The sequence below is a fragment of the Catharus ustulatus genome, chromosome 26 (genome assembly GCF_009819885.2).
Source record: "Catharus ustulatus isolate bCatUst1 chromosome 26, bCatUst1.pri.v2, whole genome shotgun sequence".
Classification (NCBI taxonomy): domain Eukaryota; kingdom Metazoa; phylum Chordata; class Aves; order Passeriformes; family Turdidae; genus Catharus; species Catharus ustulatus.
This window is the reverse complement of record NC_046246.1, coordinates 7,542,943-7,562,762: the sequence shown is the minus strand read 5'-3', so window position 1 is coordinate 7,562,762 and position 19,820 is coordinate 7,542,943.

Below are 19,820 nucleotides of genomic sequence, written 5' to 3'. Positions count from 1 at the left end.
CCTTAATTTATCATTAAAATTTGGGTTAGGACTTCTGTGAACCTACAGCTCATTTTCCCTGTACACCCTACAACAGAGGAGAAGGAAATGCTGCACGTTGCCCAGAGCAAACGCCGTGGGACTGCTGTTCCCAGCCCCGTGGACGGGGGGATACAGCGCTGCAAAATGGCAAGGGCCAGTTCTGAAATTCTGCAACACCTCACCTGAGCCACAAACACATCACAAACACCTCGGTGCTCTTGGCTCCCCACTAACATATAAACAGGCCACTGGACACCTGCAATCCCACTCTTCATCCAGAGCAGAGCCACAGGAACAGGAGAGCCTTTGGGCACCTTCTCCACGTGCACGGTGCTCGTCCCCATGCCCCGACAAGCAGCAGCAGGTGGAGGAGCAGGGGATGAGCAGAGCTGTGGGGGCACACAGCAAACAGCTCCATCCTCCCTTGTGCAGGGCACACGGACACTCCTGGAAGGTGCTGCCCTTCTCCAACTCCCACCGCAGCCATCTCCACCTCTGGGCTCCTGCTGTGGGCAATGAACATCCCGATTCCCAAGAATGCTCCTTGAAGACTTTTTTGTTTTGAAGCAAAGAAAAAGACATTTTTAAAGCTGTTTATTTTTCACTGTCATCTTGGCAGAGACCCCATAAAGGTGAGAGATAAAGGCAGGAAGATTTCCCCAAGTCTGTAAATCAGTTGCCCGGCTTGGAAGGAGGTCTGGAAAAAACATCCTTGCATTGGGAAATGCTGCAGAACGCTGCCTCTAGACCTGCCTGGCTTCTAAGGAATTAAAGTCACTGCCTTTTATAAGGCATTTGCTGTGAATTCAAAGTGCACAAAGCTCTGCTGCAGAACAGATGACACATGGTAAATTGCTAAAGCACAGCAGCCCAATCATATCCCTGACCCTTTATTTCTGCATTACTTAAACATGAAACATTACCTTAAATTTCAATAAAATATATTTAAATAAACAGATTTAAATGCACAGTGGCTGCAGCCCAAGAGATGCACAACAGTTACTCAGGCTCTGGTGCTGCTCAGGAACCCCTCAGGCTGTGAAATAAAGTCCTTTACATTTCGGTGTCCTTCATCAGGCCTCAAAGGCCATCACAGAGAGAATAACGAGATTTGGCCATGGCTGTACCAGAAGCATTAGTATTTCCTCCTGAAAAGCAGGGCTGTGATGCTCAAGGAGCAAAGATACAAATCTGTGTTTCAAATTGCAGCTGGCTCTGGACTTGAACATCATTCACGAGTACCAGCCACAACTCTCTCCTCTTTCAGGGGAGAAAGCAAAACCCCACCAGGAGACAGCTGACAACATGGCACAAAACAGCACAAATCCAGAAGCAGCACCAGCATCATTATTTTCAAGGGAACTCATGGCCAGAAAAACCCAGCAGTCCATCCTTCAGCTCCACCCTCTGAAAGGAAAGGTACAAGTTCTGTCGCAGAAAACAGGATGCCAAAAATGTTCCTGCCTCAACTGCAGCCCAAGGCCAGACCATGAGAGCAGCTCCTAAGAAACCCTCTGCTTTCAGAGGGCTTTGTTTCATCACTGGGGAAAAATACGGCAACCTTGTCCCACTGGACATACAGGATAAAGGAAAACTCACATTTCAAGCAAGGAAGAGTAATAAATGGCAGAAATTCCCATAATAATGAGAAAGGCCATCTGACTCTGCTGCACAGCAACCAGAAGAAACCAGAGCAACTGTTTTACTGCCCAGGGACAGGTGACAACTTTTTTTAAGATGAAAAACTTGGAATAGCAAAGAGGTTTCTAAAGGAGAGCAAAATGGGAAACAGCTGATTGTCCCCTCAGTATTTCCTTTTAAAATATAGTAACGAGGAAATGCCAGTCACATGAAAATTTTATGTGATTTAAGGAGAGGCAGATGGCTGAAATAAAAAAAGGCAGCAAACTCTCAAATATGGGGTATATGGCCTTCTTCTGAAGTTTCATTTCCTCTCCATCCAGCCCAGCATCCCATTAAACCCTCGGCATTTCCATGTTAATAATCTGTTTATATACATTGTAAAAGGAACTCTTCTGGATTGTTTCACTTTAAAATCTAATGAAAGCCATAATGAGCCCAATATTAGCTCCTCTAATAAAGGCAGAGTTGTTCACATTTTGGTTCACACCGACGTGAAATGCTGCATTCACCCGTGGTGACTCAGACATTTGTGTTCCATGATTCAGCCACAGGAACATTAAAAAGGAGTCGGGCATTATCCCATCCCTGCCGATGGAGCTATTTAAAACCAGTGATACTGGGCGTTTCCTCCAGAGCTCATCACCAGCGAGTCAGCAGGGGCTGCAGCCCTTTCAGGCTCCATCCCTGCAGGAAATGCAGCCATGCAATCCTCAAACAGGGACCACCTCACCTGGAGGGCTGGCACGGAGGAGAACAAGGGGCAGCAGTACGGCTCTGGATGTGTTTTCACTGAGTCATGGAATGGTTTGGCTTGGAAGGGACCTTAAAGCCCATCTCATTCCACCCATGCCATGGGCAGGGACACCTTCCACTAGACCAGGTTACTCCAACCCTGTCCAACCTGGCCTGGAACACTTCCAGGGAGAGGCAGCCACAGCTTCCCTGGGAAATCCATTCCACTCCCTCACCACTCTCACAGGGAAGAATTTCTCCCCAACATCCCATCTAACCCTACTCTGTCAGTTTGAAGCCATTTCCCCTTCAGTCCAGGCCCCTGTAAAAGGTCCCTCTCCACCTTTCCTGCAGGTGCCCTTCAGGTACTGAAAGGTCACACCTGGGTCACCCCAGAGCTTCTCTCCTCCAGGCTGAACAACCCCAGCTCCCTCCGCCTCTCCTCGCACGAGAGGTGCTCCAGCCCTCTCATCAGCTTGGTTTCACCACAGGTTTTGTTTTCAGCTTTGCAAGAACAAGAACATGAAAAAATCTTGTATGGACACATCACAGCTCTGGCTGCTCAGAGAGACGAACCTTTCTGGGCTGTGCTCTGACACTGAGTGTAATTAATAACCCACTAACGATGGGCAGCAGAGCGGGGGGAACAGGCAGCAGACGCCAGGGAGTCACTCCCAACAAACCAGCACAAAGTGACGCTCTTCCTTCTCCTCACATGCAATGAAAAGCCGGTGTGGAAGTGGAAAATGGGTTATTTATAAGGCAGCTGGCATCGCATTGTTTGGGTCCTGCAGACTTTGATGGCTCAGATGAGACAAATGGGAGCTGACTGCTCCTGCACCACATGACTTCCTCCACGCTTCCTGTGACATTTCCAAAAGGGAAACTCCTATTTCCCAGAGCATTCCAGTCCCCACCAGTTAGTCAGCACGGTGCTCCAGCTCACACAGCCAAGGGCAGCGGGTCCAGCGCGTCAGGGACCTGGTGCCACCACCCATGTGCTGGCGTCAGGGAAAGCGAGCATGCCATGTCCCACAGCAGTCCAGATGTTGATGGAGCACAGCTGGAGGGAGAGACTGCTGTGCCAAGGAGCTGAATGCAGCACTTCCAGCCCCACCTTTGGGAAGGTGAGGCCGTGCTCCTGGAAAGCCCTGCAGTCACAGCAGGTGGCTGCAACACAAGGAGTCGCTTCATTGTCATGGGGAAGGGGCTTAAAAAATTGTAAATCAAACTGGGCTTTGGACCCAGAGGAGCTTAAAGCAAAAATACCCCCAGCCTTGTTTCTAGGGGAAATACAACTTCCATTGGAAGTACATTTTAGCCGGTACTGGGAAAGTCTCACCATCAATGCCTGCTCACCACTCCCTGCAATTACAACACAGGCCGAGTATTTTCTTGTTTACTAGTGAGGGAACGCTGAGGAATGCCATCTTGACAAAATTAAAGATTCAGTCACATCTTGGCTAACTTGACTAACCCTAATTTGATCACTATGGTGATTCATGGCTTTGCCATCTCGAGGCAAGGGAAACTCCAAAGCTGATGAACAACTTTTTGGAGCACCTTGAAGCAGCATTAAAAGAAAATCTGGTCAGAAGCCAAAGGAAGCACACATATAGGATACATTCCAGCAAAGCATCAGCGTATTCCCAGCAGGGAAGCATTAAGAGGCAAGATACCCATCTGCCACTTCCAGCTACATTATTAGGAACGCATTAAGCAAAAACACGGAGAAGAAAATTACATTAATTATTGCATTGTTTAGAGAAGAAACAGGAATGGCATTTAGCTTAACTCTTGTTTAACCCTCTCCTGCATCAAAAACCCAAGATACTCAAAGAAAAATGTAGTAACTGACATCACCTGAGGCTCCCCACTTCAAAACATGGGGATGAAGCAAACCAAAATATATTAATATATTCCCCTCCTTCCAAAGCACTGCCCAGCACAGCACACAGTGAGCAAGGCTTCCCTGAGCAGCTGCACAGTCACATCCATCACTAACAGCCTTACAGGACAAACCCAACTCATAAGACTTTGGAGCTTTGGGCAGACATTATCCAGCATTAATAAGTCTCCAGCAGTACAGTAATTTCACAATTATAAGCCGCACTTTGGGTTCGGACCAAAATTTTAGTCAAAATGGTGCGGCTTATAATCGTGAGATTACTGTAAGCACATCTATTCCACTTATAAAATCAATGCGACAAACTCTGTTGAGCACAACACTGGAAGCTGCAACCTAACAGCAAGAATATCAGTAAATACGAAACCCCTAAATTCAGATTAAATTGCAATTAACCCTAAGAGGTAGAACTATATTAACTCTAAGTTAGTCTTCAGTGCATAGGTCAAGGTCCACAGACTTATTATCCCAAATTTCTCTTCCTACCTCTAATCCTGCAAGATGTCAAACTTCAGCTGCAAGCCTCTCTGCCCACACAGTAACTGAAAAGAAAGGTAGCAAGATTCCTCTGTAAAAGTTGTTTTCTCTTTTGAACATTTCACAAAAATCTCAGTAAATGCGTTTGCTCTTCATACCCAAAGCTGAAACTGCAGCAAAAACACCTTTGCTCTGCCAACCCAGCGGGCTTGCAGCAGCCACACCGCACCAATAATCCAAATTATCCTTCAACACCTCCAGCTCTGCAGTCTGAAGTTACATTTTTTCCAAATTACTGCACAAGCCCGGCAGTGCCAGGGCATCCTACCACCCCTCACTCCTGGCTCTGCTCACAGAGACTTACAAAAGCGCCTTGGTTTAGTTTTTGGGGAACACCCAATTTCCCCACCGCACCTGCTCTGCTTTAATTATTGACTAGGCGAGGAGCTCCTGATTAAAATGCAAGGCAAGTCTGGCACACAACCTCAGCTCCTGATCATCTCCCGCAGATACAGTTGGATGAGAAACCTGAATTCCCTGCCACAGCGCAGGAATTAAAAGAAAGGATGGATCGGTTTCACTTGGGGCACTTAAATTTAGCAAGGAAAATACTTTTTGTACCCTTGCAACTGAAAACTCATAAAATTTGAAATTGTAAACCACAGCTTTAGGTTCACACACAGAGAGGAGGTTTTAAAGCTTCCTTTCAATTGTACTGGGTTTTTACAAGCCATTTCTGCCAGAATAAATCTAACAGGTAATTACAGGTCTGACCTTCTATTGCACAAATATGCCTTTGGAAACAACGTGGATAAATATTTGCCCAATACAAGAAGACAACTCCAAGAGGAACCATTCCAGTTTATCAACTCTGTGATTCATGTTGATACAAGCTTTATTCTCTATTTAAGGAACAAGATAACGCTGAGGAAGTGCATCTGCCCAACCTGCGTTTCACAGATCCACCACGGGCCACCCCAAACAGTGGCACGGCCAGACCTCAGGTCACACCCAGGCAAGAGCCATCAGCAAGACAGGGAGTGAGCCTCAACTCCAAGTACTGACTCCTGCTCGGCCACCAAGGTGTCTGTGAGCAGCAGGGAGGCTGAAGATGGGAACACGATGGGTAAAACATTGCTGCTAATGTGAATAAAGCAGCGCTGGGGCTGTGCTGTGTAACATCCCCTTCCTCCCCTTTGGAACTGGGGAGAGAATTACGGAGGCCCAAAGGAGCTGAAAACAAAATGAGAGCACACCACCTGCCCCCCTTATCCTGAAATCCCAATCCCAGATGCTCCTGTTCTCTGCCAGTACCAAGAGAACTTGGGAAAACAAGGTGGTGGCAGGCACAGGCACCAAGAGCCATCCAGGAAGAAGGCACAAAAATCAGACAGGATGATTGTGTCCCAAACCATACAGACCTTGGGTCCCCAAACCAAAGGCTGTTTATGCATCACACTGACTCACATGACTGCAGGGACAATGCCATGGGAATTGTTTACAGTGTCAAGGTCGTTTCATATAATTAAAGGAAACGTCAAGAGATGAGATAACACCAACAGTTCTGAAGGTACAGCTGATCCTAACCTTGTAGGAAGCTGTTTCTCCCTGAGTTGCTCCCCCTCTTGCAGAAACAACCTTTCACACATTCCCAGATTCCTCATTTCACCTCGTTCCCTTCATCCTGTGTCTGCAGAGCACCAGGAGCAGCCTCAGGTCGGAGCAGGCAGCACCACACCAAAACTGAGGATGGTCTGCAAGACTCTCAAACCATGCTGCCCTCTCCCCACACCTGCAGGGCTTGGAAGGGATCTCTGGAGGTCACCCAGTCCAGCTGCCTGCCAAAGCACTTCCCAAAGCTCAGGGAACGCTGCTGATTAGGGAGAAAGAGCTTACAGGTGTCAGTAAGAACTCCCCACCAATATCGACCTCCTCGAAATCCAGAACATGCCAGACTGAGCAGCACCAAAACTCAAGTTCAAGGGTTTTCAACTGCAGGAAGAATGAGCAAGATCTACAGTAAATTCAAAGAGAAATCACTGAGAAAACCAGTGGAAAACATCTCGATTAACTGATTTATCAACGCTCTGTATCGGCTCCTGTATCACACCACATTCCAGGCACGAAAAGTGGCTCCAGTAAGAGAATTCTTCAACAGCAAGTTATAGCAAGGATGCCTTAGAACAAGTGCATGGCATGCAAAAATTATGGTGTATAAACACAAATATCAAACTCTTTGCGTGCACTTTGGGTTTGAAATCAGGAATCTTTTCTTGTGCTGAATTCCCATCTCAAAAAGTTTGTGGAAGGTGCTGACTCCTTTTCTGTGAGAATTATCCCCCGAGGCCTCTGGAATTACAGGCTAGTGTGATGTCATCTAAATCTGTCACCTTATCAACAGCAGGGCTGGCTGGCCTCTGGGCACTTCAACTGGTCCAAAATCCCAGATGGCCCCTTGGCTATACCAGCCCCCACATCCTCTGGGTATCTTCTTTGAGACAGCCCAGACACTTTGTCATTAGCAACCCTGAAGCCTGTTTCTGCAGTAAATGAGCTCCCTGCATCTTCCAAAACAATTCTCACCTTCCTCAAGGGAACAGAAAATAATAAAGATACAACCTCACAAAAAAAATCTACAGTTCTTAACAAGATCAGCCCTAAAAAAAAAAAAAGGGAAAAAAAAGAGTTTGGAAACTAAAAGCTGATTGATCCTTTAATAACAGAACTCCCCCATATTTATGGAAATTTCTGGTTTGGCATAAAAATATCTGCTCATTTAGTGGGTGTTGTAAGTATCATTTCTATACTCTGGTGATGCTGAAACCAAGAGGTCTGGTTTGGTGGTAAATGAGCAGAGAAAAACATTTTCCATGACTTTGAAACCCAAATTCTTGTTCGCACGGGGGTGTAGGGCTCGAGTCTCTGTTTTGTGCCGCTGCAGCCACTGCTGGAGCTTGACCTGGCAGTGACAGCACCAGCACTGCTCCAGCTCATTGAAACCTGCATGGAAGCAGCTCTGTGCCCAGCAGGAAAACAAGCCCTTCTGTAATGACCACAGTGACTGAACATGCACTAGGGCTCTTCTGTTCTCACAGGATCATTCTGGCTCCTGGGTTTTCCTGACAAGGGTTACCTTGCAATTTATCCAATTGCTTAAAACTAAGCTTAAAATAATCCCTTTTAAGCACCCCACCAGTTAGTTGTGTTTAGAGCAACCACCACAGGCTATCATAGATACAAAACGTAATTTTCAACCCAGAAAAACTAATTATTGTATGCAAATATGACAGCTCAGAATAGTCTCCATCACAGAATGGCCTCATCTCACTCAATGGCAGCTCCTTGATGCCAGGAAGACATGACACAGAGAAGTCTCTTTAAACTTGTTCTTCAGTTCTTTTCCTAAACATCTGTTGAGGGATGAGCTTAAGGGATCCTTGCTGTGGAGGAGTGAATGGCTTCAGGAGGCAACAGTGTGTTCACCATCAAAAAAAACCCATCCCTGCTGCAACACACTGCTCAGACACCACCTCCCAACATTAACTCTAGGAGGCCTGATCAATACTGTATCCTGAAAAGGAACATAAGAAAAAGCCCTGAACAGGGCAAGTGTGCCAGACTGGCTCACATAATCCCATTAGAGTTATCCAGAGCACTCCGTTTGCTCAGGATCTGAGAGATAACAGGATTAGCTTCATGTTCAACATCATTTCAGCCTAATAATTGTGGAATCACTCCTACAACCTTCATATCATTGATTCAGCAGGGGATTCCCATCACCCCCCACGAGTCCCAGCCTTGAAAGCCCCTTCATTAGCATCAGCATCTTAAGTTAATTACTTGGAGAGATTTTCCTTTCCTCTCCCAAAGCAAAATGTAACTTAACCCCTACAACCTGCAACGCTTGGGCAGAACAAACTCCTGCCTTCCCTGCAGGAAGGGACTCTGTTTACTTTCCTAATCACCACTCCAGTTTCCAAGATTTAATGTTAAGCCCAAGGAGCTGGAGGGGAGGAGGGCAGGTTTTTCATCATTTTGGTTGAATTTCAACAAAAAAGATGACAAAGGCTGTTCTAGTCCTCTCAAAGATCAAGGTTCAGCCCCAGATCCCTGCCTGACTCTGCCTTCCTGGGGAGAGGGGGCTGATCTGCTAAGAGCAGAGCTTACAGGGATCACCACAGAGCCTCCCAGAATGATTTTCCTGCCAAGCCATGACTTGCTGCTCACCTCGCCTTGGAAACGAGTCCCTTAGAGCAGTGGGGCTGGGGAAGGAAAGGGAAAGCACACAAAGCAAACAATGCACAGAGCTGCTTCCAGCCATGCAGGGGAACAGAGCACAGGAACGGGATGTGTTTTTATAGGGGATTTTCTCATGGAGTGCACAACCCTGTTAAATTCTACCTTTCAAGTGCAGTGGGACGCTGTGCTATACCAATTAGGCCAGTGTTGTTATGCTGGCACTAAGCCTAACATGTGCCAAACCAGACCCCACTGCACTGCCTATGAAAGCCAATGTCCACAGCCACTGCTTGGCTGCACTGTCACGGGAGGGCAAAATCTCCTACAGAAATGTAATTCACAAAATTCTAGAATAGTTTAAGTTGAAAGGGACCTCCAAACCCATGTCGTTCCACTCCCTGCCATGGTCCACTGGACCAGGTTGCTCCATCCAAGGTCACCCTGAACACTCGCAGGGATGGAGCAGCCACAGCACCTCTGGTCACCCTGTGCCAGGGCATCACCACCCTCTCAGGAAGGATTCCTTCCCACTCTATCTATCCCTGTCCTCTGGCAGCGTGGAGCCGTTCCCTGCCGCTCTGTCACCCGTGTCCCCCCGTGTCCCCTTGTGTCCCTGTGTCCCCTGTGTCCCCCCGTGTCCCTCCGTGTCCCCTGTGCCCCTCCGTGTCGGTCCCGCGCGCCCTCTGGCGGTCACAGCGCAGCTCTGCGGGCACTCCCGCTGCCCGGACACTGCGGGCTCGGGACCGGGACCAGAACCGGGCTGGGGAAGGGTCTGGAGCGGGATCGGGACCAGAACCGGGCTGGGGAAGGGTCTGGAGCGGGTCCGGGACCAGAACCGGGCTGGGGAAGGGTCTGGAGCGGGACCGGGACCGGGCTGGGGAAGGGTCTGGAGCGGGATCGGGACCAGAACCGGGCTGGGGAAGGGTCTGGAGCGGGTCCAGAACCGGAACCGGGCTGGGGAAGGGTCTGGAGTGTGACCAGAACCGGAACCGGGCTGGGGAAGGGTCTGGAGCGGGACCGGGACCAGAACCGGGCTGGACAAGGGTCTGGAGCGGGTCCAGAACCTCGGGAACCGGGCTGGGGAAGGGTCTGGAGTGTGACCAGAACCAGAACCGGGCTGGGGAAGGGTCTGGAGCGGGACCAGAACCGGAACCGGGCTGGGGAAGGGTCTGGAGCGGGACCGGGTCCAGAACCGGGCTGGGGAAGGGTCTGGAGCGGGTCCAGAACCTCGGGAACCGGGCTGGGGATGGTCTGGAGCGGGTCCAGAACCGGAACCGGGCTGGGGAAGGGTCTGGAGCGTGACCAGAACCAGAACCGGGCTGGGGAAGGGTCTGGAGCGGGACCAGAACCAGAACCGGGCTGGGGAAGGGTCTGGAGCGGGACCAGAACCAGAACCGGGCTGGGGAAGGTCTGGAGCGGGTCCGGAACCGGGCTGGGGAAGGGTCTGGAGCGGGTCCAGAACCGGAACCGGGCTGGGGAAGGGTCTGGAGCGGGACCGGGACCAGAACCGGGCTGGACAAGGGTCTGGAGCGGGTCCAGAACCTCGGGAACCGGGCTGGGGAAGGGTCTGGAGTGTGACCAGAACCAGAACCGGGCTGGGGAAGGGTCTGGAGCGGGACTGGGACCAGAACCGGAACCGGGCTGGGGAAGGGTCTGGAGCGGGACCGGGACCAGAACCGGGCTGGGGAAGGGTCTGGAGCATGACCAGAACCAGAACCGGGCTGGGGAAGGGTCTGGAGCGGGTCCAGAACCGGAACCGGGCTGGGGAAGGGTCTGGAGTGTGACCAGAACCGGAACCGGGCTGGGGAAGGGTCTGGAGCGGGTCCGGGACCGGAGAAAAGGGGGCTCGGGGGAACCTTCTCGCTCTCTCCTGACAGGAGGGTGCAGCCAGGTTGGGGTCGGGCTGTGCTCACAAGGGACAAGGGACAGGAGGAAACAGAGTAAAGCTGTGCCCAGAGCAGGTTCAGATTGGATATCGGGGGAAATTCCGCATCCAAGAGCTGTCAGTGCCTGGCACAGCTGCCCAGGGCAGGGGGAGAGCCCCCATCCCTGGAGGGGTTTGAAAGCCGTGTGGATGTGGCACCTGGGGACAGTGCTGGGGGATGGCTGGACTTGAGGATCTTGGCAGCTTTTCCAACCTGCAGGACTCTGATTCTATGGTAAATTGCACAAAAATTGCAGTTGCACAGCCGAGTGACACTAATGTACAAAGCTCTACCTTAGGCTGGTTCTAACAGGCACCAGGATCCCCGGCAGAGCCTGCATCTGCAAAGCTCAGCTCAGAACCTGCACGGCCTGAGCACCGTCAGGATGAACACATCTGTACGTGGAATTTAACAACTCCTATAAGTGTTATTCTTCATGTGCCAGGGAATACAAATTTATCTTAACCTAGACAGTAAATCATTTTGAAATCCTAAAATCTCAGCTTCACAAAATGAGACAAACCCAGGCTGGGTTGAAGAACCATGCTCTCCCCAAGCGAGTCATAGTTATCCTCTCATTCCACACAGCTGGATGGGTCCAACCTGTAAAAAGCCACCTCCCATCTCTGGTTGCACGTTTGTTTCACAAAACAAAGACACCTTCAGCAATCACAGCCAGGGCTCCTTTCCAAGACAAAGGAGAACCAAGCAGATAAAGTAGTGATGTCAGCAGTGACAACATCCAAATGTTCACACTGGGACTGCACCTCAGGGCCAGCTGAGGGCCTGGGAGTAGCTTTGTCCAGCCAGCAGCTCAGCTAACACTATTTACAACTCACAAAGGCAGCAAGATAATGAGAACATTCAGTATTTTGTTTTTAAAAGGCCACGTTTGCCACTCAGCCTGGACACATTGCTCCTGTGTGAAGAAACAGTAATAACAAAAACCACATTTATACTAAACCTGCTTGTCCCTGGTTCCAGGCAGGCTCCTTTTCTACTCCCAACCCCAATAAATTCAGCTATTAAAATCCCTGGACAGAATTTACAGGCAGTGTTCCAGGAGCAAGGTGAATTTAAGATCCAGTAAGTTAAAAAAGAAAACCAGAAACTCTGGAAACCTACTGCCCTGCTCCATGCCCTACTTAGTGAGTCACAGGACTCCACACTCACCGTTTCACAGCAAGTCACCCTGAATCACCCAGAGGATTGATTGCATGTCCTACAAGGCCTTATCTCTTCACACAAGGAATAGGATTGTTCAATTCTGTCACAAAGCATTTCTTGTGCTTCCTGCCTCAAAATGAAACGACATTTCTCACTCAGCATCAACCTTTGCCACTCTCTTGCTCCAGCCAGCCTGGAGGCCGAAGTGTCTCCATCCCAGCACATCCACAGCTGAGTCAGGAAAGCAGAAAAACAGCAGAATTAACCTCTGCTTTCCCCCACCCAGAGACAGGGGTACAAACTACAAGCCCACAGCTCCAAAGTCACTCAAAATGGGGTGTCACGGAATTGCGGTGTCTCTGGCAGGTCAGCAAATAATCTCTGAAAAACATTTGGCTTGCAGCTTAGGAGGGAAAGGCAGCAAGAGTTCAGACACCTCCTCAGGTTGTTCAGGGAAGAATTAGTGGGTATTAATTTTCAGAAATGCCACGCTAACTAGATGGATGGCTGAGCTGGACCACTTGCAAATACAGCAGGCAGAAAAACAGCACCAGCATGCCATCGAGTGCCCCAAGCACCCTGACAGCACGCAGCACATTAACTGCACTAAGAACTAGAACACATTTAAGAACAAAAGGCTGTCAGGATACTGTCCCAAACTATTTTGCTAACCCCTCAAGTACACCCAACTTATTTACAGTAATGCTTTCAGGTAGGTAAGGAAATGCTGGGCTCTTTCTGAGGCATGTAACCCAGCAGTCAGCTTAGATGCTAAAACAAATTACTTCTTTGTTTGCACAAAGGTGAAGGACTTGAAGAGTAATTCATATTTTTAGGAGGAAAAAACTTGGGAAAAAAGTAGCACAGCAGGAGATAAAGAGGATGAAACTGAAAGGGGATGAAAGTCAGCATGGAATAAAGCAGTAACTGCAGAAGATCCTTAAAGCACACATAAACTTTGTACTTCAGGAGCTTTCTCAAAAAGCAGTTTTGGGTAACAGCCTGTGTGTGCAAAGGCTGCTTCACTAATTTCTTTAAATGTTTCATAGTGGTCCCACAGAGATTTAGACCTTTTAGGGACTTAAAGGTTCATATCTGAATACCTGCAGAGGAAGTGTGTAAGCACAGGCAGAAACTGTCAACAGAGAGCAAAGTACACGAGGTCAAAGGACCCAACAGCAACAACTTTCCATGAAAAGGCATTCCATGCTCCCTCTGAACCTGTTCATTAATGATTGCTCATTACTGGGCAAGTGAAGTGCAGGTTTGCTCCCACCTTAGGATCCAACACGGCAGCAGAGCTTTCAAGGAACCACGGCCATAAGGGGAGACTCGCCCTGCCAAGCACAAAGCTTCCACTTGAGTATTTTGCTTTGTAGATCTCCCAGACAGATGAAATACCAGACACAACACAATCCTTTGACAAAGAAAAATCTCCAAACCTAGCTCAGATCGTGGTAAGGTGAGTGAGTGGTCTTTGGGAGGGGGCCTGGGTAGTGACAGGCAGTAGAAGAACAGCAAAAACAGGCTCCAAAAATAGAGTGTGATTCTTGCCCTGCACCACAGGAAGGATCTGAAGAAGGGAAAAGTATTCCAGAGACATTTCCCTTCAACAGATCACTTGTGTAGGTGGCACCCTGAGGAAGCTTGGCGCAGCAGCATGCATATATTTAGATTTCATTTATTCCCCTCCCTAATCTCCATCCTCCCATGGGCACCCCCAGCTCCCCCAGGGCAGCACTGTCCCTCCAGAACCTCAGCCATCTCCATGGCACTGGCATCTCAGCAGTCTGTACATTCCTAATGCAAATGCCAGAGACACAGTCCAGCATTAGTGACAAAGACACGTGAGGCTGCCCTGGCTACAACACACACTCCCCAAATTTACTGCAGAGAACTGATGTAAAATCACAGAATCCCAGAACGGTGTGGGTGGGAAGGGACCTCAAAGCTCATCCAATTCCACCCCATGCCATGGGCAGGCACACTTTCCACTAGACCAGGTTGCTCCAAGCCCCACCCAAATTGGCCTGGAACACTTCCAGGGATGGGGTAGCCACAGTTTCTCTGGAAAATCCATTTCAGTCCCTCACCATCCTCACAGGGAAGAATTTCTTCTCAATATTCAATCCAAACCCACTCTCCTTCAATTTAAGGCCACGTGTGGGAATTTAACCTACAGTCACTCGCTCAGTCATGCTCACTTACTCAGGGCCATGTCCCAAAGTTTGCCAGAAGTTTCTGTGTATTCTTCTCTATACTTAACTCAAGGCAGGGTTGTGAGCATATTTTAAGCTGCGTACCTGTTCTAGAATACCATGTATGGACAGCTCAAACTTCACTGCAGCTGCCTGGAGACCTGGCTTCCACTCGTCCTCAGGGATGAGCATGAATTAAAATCTGAAGGCAACAGCAAATTTCATTTTTAATTAGCCAGGGCAGTCAGCCAAGGAAGGCTCCCCCACCCACCCACGGCTGGTGAAGCCTGACAGCTCAAAAGGATTTATGCTTCCCTGTGCATTCCCAGTGGCCATTCCAAGCACAGCAGCTCAAACAGGCACCAGCCATGCAGCACTGTGAGTGCAGTTAATGTCCAACCAGGGAAGGACAGCAATGCATCCAAAGCACCAGGCTTGAAGGGAACAAAGGGCACAGACTTGGACTTCAGCTCAGCTCCATCCTACCTCATCTCTGGGATCTCTGGATCAGTCCTGATCTTAGCAGCACTTGGAGAATGAATATCCATAAAAGCAAAGGAATTTTAAGGAAATTATAATAAAAGATCCATCTGTTTATTGTGTCTTTTATATAGGGTTCTTGGCTCCTAGCACCAGGGAGGTTAACACATAAAGCTCCAGCCATGGGGGTGTCTGTGCATGCAAAGATCCAGCACAGATACTCCATCCTAAAATGGCACTGCAAAATGCAAACACAACATACAGCTTTTCACATCCCAGGCCACCAGCACTCATCAAAACAGGGACTGTTGGAAACCTCAAAAGGCTCCAGCTCTGATCTCTGATCATCTCACTGATCTAGCCAAAAATGGGGTTCAACTGCACGTGAAAATGGACACAAAGCTTTGTGGGGTGAACAGAGGTGGCTGGGGGCAGTCCCAGCACAGGTTGAGCCCTGGTGAATAAAGAGACATCCCGGGTCACAGAATGGTTGGGGATGGGAGGGACCTTGAACATCTTGTTCCACCCCTGCTGTGGGCAGGACACCTTCCACTGGGCCAGGCTGCTCAGAGCCTCATCCAACCTGGGCATGATGCTGCTCAAAGCCATCCCAGTAAAGCAAGCTCTAGAGACTGAAAAATGGCCCTGCTGTGCTGTGTGCCAGGGCTGACCAGGAGCTGCCACCTGCACAGGCACTGCTCCAGCCTCAGTGCCACACTCACTCCTCCACAAGTCGTCATTTGGAATCAGTTTGCCACCAGCAAACCAGAAGGGAAAGCAATCACCACAGATTAAATGTGCACCTTACAGCCTGACAAAGAGGGGGCAGCAGCTCTTGCCACCAGGACTACAAGCACATTATACTTTTATGCAGGAGCTCTTTGCTTGCAAGATCCAGCCAGGCCACTGGGCTCCAACACACCAGCTCTGTATGAAGCCAAAAACTGGCCTTCATCTGCCTCAGCAAGCACACTGCCCTGCTGACAAGTACAACCATTCCCAAAGTTTTCAGGATGGCATCACCTGACTGCACAGAATAACCTAGAAATATTATTTATGAGTTAGAAACACCAACTGCAGTATCACACTCCAGAAGATGTGAGGTCAATATGCTGCATGGATACTGGCTTCATGCAAACCTGAATGCAAATCTCATGTCAATGGCAGGGAAAAAAATGGGCATTTAACTCCTTTCTTGTAGCCATTTTAGGCAAACAGATGGAAGACCTCTTCAAGGCAATCTCTAAGCCAAAAATCTGTGAGTTTTAGTTACAACCATATCCTTGCATCAGTTAAACCTACCAGCAATGAGTTTTCTTGCTTCAGGGCAAGCACTACATACTGTCTAAAGCATGAGATTTAAATTTTATTTTAAAAAAATATTAATTTTAAAAAATCCTGTACCTTCTGCAACACAGAGCAGCCTAAAGGAATAAATACAGAACAACAAGAACAACCAGGAGCTGATCCAGCTTTATGCCTTGCCACGTGCCTTGCTCAAACCAGCTCATTGCTTCTGGCCTCTTCCTTATTAAGAAAGGGGATGTTACTTGTTTTCAAGAACTTGAGATAGCCAAGAGACCAGCATTCCAGATTTCACAGATGGGAGATTCCAAAAAAGATCTTCCACATGTACAGAGCTTCAGTCAGATCTGGTCCACACCACAGTACAAGTGCAGCTGATGCATCTGCCAAACTACATTATTTTCTAATCACCTTGTTCACTTGAAATGAAGACACCAAGTTTAAAGTAGTCAGGTTCTTTATGATGCTGCACCAAGGAGGACAGGTCAGGTCCATAACCTGGGGCAGATATCTTAAGACTGTACTCACCGGCGTTCTCTTCCATTCCTCGTGCACACTGGTGTCTGGAGAAATTCCTGCAAAAACAGGAAACAAAGTCAGTGCACCAATTAAAATTCCAAGTGTGAACAAAGCTCAGATTTGGTTTTATTTCTCTATCTTCTATGCTCAGCCTACACAACCAGTGTGGAGGGAACCTAGAGCAGAAATCCTGCCCCAAACGAGGAAGACTGTGACATTGTCACCCCTCTTTGAAGACATCAGAAGCTTCTAATCACACATATGCCGTGATAGAAAGAAAAGAGAAACAAAATTAAGGTGCCATAATTACAAAGCAGCAATATTAGTTCCCAGGGAAAACATTCCACGTCTGCCTCTTCAGGAAGGGATGTGCCTGCTGTAAAAGGGAACAGCCTGCTGCTTATCTAGCAAAGGCAGCACAGCACATGCACAGGAAGTATTTCAGATGTCACACAGCATCAAGGCACTTCTCAACATACTGTGGGGGAAAAAAAAAAAAAAGAAAAAAAAAAAAGGAACCAGGATTTTAGTAGAAAAGTCAGTTTTTCTCTGGAGAAAGTTCTGCAATTAGGTGCCAGGGCAACTAAGTTTGAGGAAATCATGTGTCTTGATTTTGACAGATTCCACAGTGCAGTAAAAACAGGGTCAGTACTTTAGAAATAGGGAGGTTCTGTCCTCAAAAGCTTGCAGTTCAAACTTAGACAACCTCAACTGGACATGTCAGAAGGAACAGCATGGGGTGACTGATTATTAAGATTATTCCTGTGCCGAGGAGTCAAAGCCAGCCTTTATCCATAGCCTAACCTTTTCCCCGTGAAGCCCAGGCCAACTCATCACCTTTGCTCCAGCAGCAAAACACAGTTTGGTGGCTTTAGTTTAACATCAGATCAGCTGGTCATCTTCATGTGACAACTTGCTGATTGTGCAGTGTGTGCTCAGCTTGTTCAGGAGCACTGGAGCATCCCAGCGCTGCAGTGTCAGCAGAGACAGCCACAACACACCATCCATGGAAGCTCTGCTTTGCTCAGCTGGGTGGGGAAATGCTTCTTTGGATCAGACAACCATGCTCCAGGCTACTTCCTTCTGATGCAGCTCGAATTCCATTGCAGGGATGTTGGGGGGGGACACCTCAACAGAGCCTTAAACCCTCAAAACATAACTGGGGATCACAGCTTTAAACAGCTTAGAAAAGAGAACAAGTATCTGCACAGGCTTCTGGGCAGTCAATGAGTGGATCAACAACATCAGAAGGTTTTGGTTTCAGAGGCAGAGCCACAAGGAAACACCCTCAGAATCTCCCAGCCCAGTCCATTAACACTGTTAAAATACAGCTTTCCCACGGATTTGGATGCATGGTTTGGTGCATCCACGTGCTGCATCAAGGGCACCATTTGCAAGAACTGGAATGAATGAACTACAGATTTGTTTAAGCTGGAAAAGATGATTGAGTCCAACCATTAACCCAGCACTGCCAGCCACTAACCCATGTCCCCAAGTGCCACATCCACATGTTTTTGAGCACTTCCAGGAATGGAAGTGCTGCTCTAAGCAGCCTGTGCCACAGCTTGACAATCCGTTTGGTGAAGAAATTTTCCCTGCTGTCCAACCTAAAGCTCCCTGGCACAACTTGAGGCTGTTTCTTCTTGTCCTGTCCCTTGCTCCTAGGAGCAGAGCCTGACCCTCACCTGGTCCATTGTCCTGCCAGGGAATGCTCCCCCACTGAAAGCAGAAGAGCACCATCCCTGCCTGCCCTTTCCTTCTGGGAAAAGAAAGCAGAAGGGAAACTGAAACCGCCACCTCAAAGCCTCCTTGAATCTCAGCACAAATGACAGCAGTGCTCCCACTCCCCCAGAGCCACCAGGGAGCTGGGTTAAATTTGCCTTTCAAGGGCATTCCTGCACAGGCTGTGCTGAGCTCTGCACTACAAGGGGCACATTTGTGCCTGGAATACTAATCCTGGCAGCTGTCACTGCTGGACACTCACTGTGCACACCAGGGACATCTGCCACTGCCTGACAGCACAGCTGGAAGCACCTCAGCCTGTGCTCAGAGCATCTTCCTGAGCAGAGCACTAAATCCACAATATCTGGTTGTTAACAGAACAAGCATAAAAGGCACACTGAGGGGAAAAACGTGATGCCAGGGTAGAGGAGGAAGGAGCAAAGTCCACACTCCTGTAGCACTGCCATGGGCTGCCAAAGCAGGAGCACAGCTCTGCCTGCTCTGAGGAACAGGAATCCACTTGTGTTCCTGCACTAAGGAACAGGAATTCTCACCAGAGAAATGGATTAGGCAGCGAAGATCCTGCTGTCAGCATTAACCACGACCAGCTAATTGGAAAGTTGTATTCTTGAATAATATTTGAGATAACCCACTCCAGAGAACAGAAATTTGCTTTCATTCCCTGTCACAGGTTTCCCAGTTACCTACTTCTGAGAAAACTTGGATTTTTCATTTCCCCTAGCATGACATGCCACAGCTCCCATGAATATTCATGTCAGGAGTGTTCCCACATTCCCTGACAGCTGTGTGGAATTCCTGCATTTCCAGAGCCCTGGGCACAGCTCAGCATCTCCCAGTGCTCAGGACACTCCCTGACCCTTTCCTCTGGCCACTGCAGCAGCAGATCCTCGCTCTTTGTCTGCCTCTGAGACTTCAAACACTTCACAGCTTTCTCCCCAGCTCTTTGCACCACTCTAAGAATATATTCCTGTTCCATTGACCTGGCTCTGAACTCCCCGCAGTAAGGTGATGGCTTTTTTCCAGCCAGGCAGCTAATCCACACACAATAGAAAACTGTTTGGAGTGTTTTCAGCCCTATTTCTTCAGTCTTCTCCCTGCTGCACAGGGAATTTTGTCTTTCCCAGCTCTGCCACATCCTCCCACAGCAACACAGCCCTGCCCAGTTCCAGACCCTGGACCTGCTCCCATGCCCTCCCACCAGCTCTGGGAGCAGTCAGAGCTGACCCAGCTGCAGACAAGCACGTCCAGAGGGAAGGACAGAACCTGGACAGCCCAAAACACCACTCAGCTGCACACCAAGGTGCTGCTGTTTGCTCCAGCCTTGGGCAATCCACACCCATGAGCTTTACTGAACACCCCTTTACAGCTTCCCCCTTTCCTGACTTTCATTTTCTCGTTTTCATTCCTCACCCAGACCTCTGGAACACTGAGCATTCAGCCTCCTTCAGAATGAAGCTCATTAGC